Genomic DNA, 4,559 nt, shown 5'->3' with positions numbered 1-4,559 from the left:
TCCTGCCTGATAAGAGAGCCATTCCCAAGATGTGTTCTGGGATGGGAGCTGTGTATACTAAAGAGAGTTTGGGCGGCTGTTTCCCAACTTGTAATACTAGTTCAACCTGCCTGACTTTCACAGCTCCCATTCCATAGCTATCTATTGCTGTTATAGGCCCTTGGAACCAATGAGTGTTGCCATACACGAGGGTGCATTGAGCTCCAGTATCCACTAGGGCAAACACAGTCTATTTATTATTAGGTGACCAATATATAGTTAGCTCTACATGTGGCCTTCAGTCCCTGGACACCTTGGCCACCATTACTCTTATTGGGATTCTGAGGCCTTGACCTTCATACCAGTTAAGTTAAAGGGGTTGGTGTCTGCCATCTCTCTGTGGGAGGGACAGTGGGCTGAATCTGAGGCTCCTTAGTGAACTGCTGTTGTGACTTGAGCTTTCATCCCAGTCTAACCAGAACAGCATTAGGTTGCTCATCTATTTGCATGGTAGGTGTCTCTGCCACTCATGCCAAATTTGTCCACAGGCCACCTTAATGGGCCTCTTCACTGTCTCCTTCCCTTTGGTTCCCTTGTCTTTCATCCTGGCTACCCACACACCTGCCCGTGCAGTTTCTCTGGTTCCCCTAAGGCAGAGGCTGCTTGGGCTGACTGAGACACTGCCTGTCCTACCAGGGCCCTCAGGATAGACACTGGCATGCTCTACCATTGATAGGGTGCCAACTCTAAGATGGCATCTTTTATGCTGGCAGTGTGAAGCTCATTGTAGACATCGGTAATGCTCAGCATAATAGCATCCTTCATCCCTAATTCCCCATGGATGTCCTGCAATTCCTCCACAGTCTGCCACTGCACAGGAGACATGAGGACATCTCCCTCATTTGGCCAGGCTGCCCTGCAGCCCGCAACCACCAGCTGAAGGGGATGGCCTGATCCCCATTACCAGCGACGCAGAGGAGCTGCCTCAGGGCTTGGGGGGTTTGTGGTGCATGCCATTTTACTCAAGTTCTGGGAGTACAATATCCTCCACCCTTGAGTTCATAGAGGAAGACACCCGAGACCAACTGTCACCTTCTGCCTGAACCTATTTCTCGCTCTTCCAGTTCCACAGCAGTGCTGTCCTCATTGTGCTGTGCTGTCACCCTCCAGGCAGGGACAAGTTTTGCCGATGTGGTCCCTGCGGGCGCAGGGCAGTCAACAGCCCTTCTAACCAGCTACCCGACAAGGCAGGGTCTCCATCTCCGTTCTGTCTGGCACCTCTAATGGCAGTTTGCCCTATAGCTGATGGCCCCTTGCGCGCGCCGTGGCTCCGCCGCTGTGGCTCCGCCTAGGTGGCTGCTGGGAGTACAGTGAGAAGCGCCAGTCAACCGCGGCTACGACCCTCGGGCATCTGAGCGTTGCTCAGTCAGATGCACCCCTTGCCACAACTCTTCCAGACCCCTCAGTGTTTTCAGGGCGACCCGTACTCGCGAACCCCATCTATCCATCAAGGAGAACGGCTATCGGGCTCCACACTGAAGTGGATGGCTGGCCAGCTTGGATTTCCCCTGAGGATTTCCCCTTCCCCTATCCCATTGTGTTAGTGCTCAGGGATTTCCTCTGACCTCCTGGCTGCCTCGCCAATTGCTGTGCCGACCCCCTCTTAACCTCAGGAAGGAAGGCACCAGGTTCAAGAGGCCAGAGAAGAGAACCAAGGCCCACAAAAGACATATGGGCTTTTACTGAGGGCTTACATATTCGAGAGTCCAGTGGCCGTGGATTGGACGGGAGAACTGCAACCGCCTGCAAACACCATGCAGTTTTTACAGCGTTTTCACTGAACACTCTCTCCTTAACGTCCTCCACCTGGCAACTTTCATTTACCTCAAAACTCAAGCCTCAGTCTCGGTACAGCTCCTCTTCTACAGGACAGACTGGGGGCTCAGATGTTTATCATAGATAAGGAATGAATCTCTGGGTCGGCCACTCCCAGATTTCCTAGTTTGGAATACACATTCAGGTGCATATGCCATACAGGGTCATTCTAAGAGTATGCCTAAATTATTACTATCACGTGTGTGTTTACCCTAAAACAGCTCAGTCTCTTCCCACAGATACCTTCCAAACACGTTATTGGGCATTTTTAATAATTAGAGTCCTTGGCTGGTTCACCACATACAGGCCACCATTAAGTCTTTCCCAAAGAGGTCAGTTCCTCCTTAACCCCAGGGGACATCCCAAGACTCCCAGTGGATGCCTGATATCATGGATAATACTGAGCCCTAAATATACTATGATTTTTTGGATGCAACCAAGATGACTACTGACTGACAGGAGCATAGTCCATACAGTGTGGATGCACCAGACAGAGATGATTGGGCTAGATGCAGCTGAATGTCTGGAGATTTTGTCATGCTACTCAGAACACTGGCAATTAAAAACTTATGAGCTCTTTATTTTTGGAAATTTCTATTTAATATTTTTAGACTGCAGATAACTGAAACCACAAAAAGGAAACAGCAGATAAGAGGGACACTACCATATAAGGGGTTCTTAGATAGGTATAAGTCATGCCACTTATCAACAGAGGGGAGAGTCTCCCATTCTAAATACTACCCATGGAACTCCAGCCTTGAAGCGTAGTTACTGTCACCAAGGGCAAACATACTGGAGAAAGAAAATCATATTAAAGGATCAACTTTAAACGACTGCAGAATCTTAAATTATATTTGCCACATATTCTTTAGTCTACATATTCAGTATCACTCAGCCATTAGTTTTTCAATTTTGGGCTCAGTTCCTAGATAGTTCACTTGGACAAAGTGTATTTTCTTTTTTTACCTAAATCTTTTTGGCACACAATAAAGTTGTAAGTTCTTATTCTGGCTTATTCAGTAGATTATTACCAAGTTGTTCCCTCAATTTATGTAAATAAAAACTTATAAGGACTAAGCAAACAAATAAGAAGTTTCATTCTAATTCAAATAATAAATGAGAAAAATCAAATTCATTAATTTTGTTAAAAATGATTTGTAACCATCAATATTCGGTATATATCTTGTTTTAATATTTAATATGATATAGGAAAAATAAGATAGTTAATTTGGAATTCTTGTTCCTACTACCTCTTTATCCAAGAGTTATTTTGTTTTTTGGGTTTTTTTTTTTTTTAGGGGGACAGGGTCTTGCTTTGTCACCTAGGCTAGAGTGCAGTGGCACAACTGACTTACAGCAACTTCCGCCTCATAGGTTCAAGCAATTCTCGTGTCTCAGCCTCCCGAGAAGCTGGACTACAGGTGCCTGCATCTCCATACCCACTTAAATTTTTGTATTTAAGTAGAGACAGGGTTTTACCATGTTGCCCAGGCTGGACCCAAACTCCTGAGCTCAGGCAGTCCTCCTGCCTTGGCCTTCCAAAGTGCTAGGATTACAGGTGTGAGCCACGGCACTTGGCTCTTTCTCCAAGAGTTATTTTAAAGGGTGATTATAAGTTTCCAAATGGAAGGAGTTTGTTTTGTTTTGACTTTTGTTATTTTATTGCGAATTCCCAAATTTACTGCATTGTGGTTAGAGAATGTAATCTTATATAAATTCAGATTTTTTAACTCTGAGATTTTTTCAATGTGGCCTCATATACCATCAGTTTTGGTGAATGTTCCATGTGATTTCAAAATAAAGTATGTATTTCTACATGTTAAGTATAAAATTCTATATCCTTTTATTATAAAATCATTATTATCTGTGTTTAAATTTTTGATATTCTTAATATTCTTAGTTTGATATTTTGATTTCTGAGTTGCAATGAACTTTCCTAATACGGTTAAAGATTTGTCAGTTTCTCCTTGTCATTTTGCCAGTTTTTGTTCTCTATAGATTTGAAGCTGTGTTAACAGGTACCTACTGGTTTATGATTAAGAAAATGGCCTTCTTTATCAATAATAAAGTTTCTTGCCATACAGTCTAATTAGTTTTATCTCTATATTGTTATACCTGCATTTTTAAATTAGTGTTTGCCTTGAATATCTTTTCAATTCCTTCTGGTCATTAAAATTTTTTTTAAGTATAGTTTTTAAATGGCAAACAGCTGAAATTTGTTTTTAACTCACTATGAGAGAGTCTGTCTTTTAATAGAATGAAATTACCCTTTTTGTGTTTATTTTGGTTTCTCACGTCTGATTATCCTATTTGTGTTTCCCAATTATCATTCTTTCTTTTTTCTTTATCCCTTTGCCACCTTTGTTGGATTGAGGATTTTTCCCCCTTTACTTTATTTTCATCCTCTTTTGTGGCAAAGGAGTTATATATCTTATTTTAATTTTTATAGTAGTTATACTCATATTTTAATACATGCATTTATCTTGTATTTTTTCTAATAACAGAGATATTCTGTGTCCTTTTGTCTTCTCAATCGTGAGAAAAATTTAGCATGATTTGATTTTCTTCCTTTTTATATCTCAGAAACTATGTAATTTACAATTTAAATTCCAGATTATTTTAAGTCACTGGGTCTTTTCACATTATATATCAATGATTAGACTTAACTATAAGTTTTGCTAGTATTACTCACCACTACTTCTTAT

Source organism: Mandrillus leucophaeus, unplaced genomic scaffold, assembly GCF_000951045.1.
Source record: "Mandrillus leucophaeus isolate KB7577 unplaced genomic scaffold, Mleu.le_1.0 Scaffold236, whole genome shotgun sequence".
Taxonomy (NCBI): domain Eukaryota; kingdom Metazoa; phylum Chordata; class Mammalia; order Primates; family Cercopithecidae; genus Mandrillus; species Mandrillus leucophaeus.
This window is presented reverse-complemented; position numbering follows the sequence as displayed.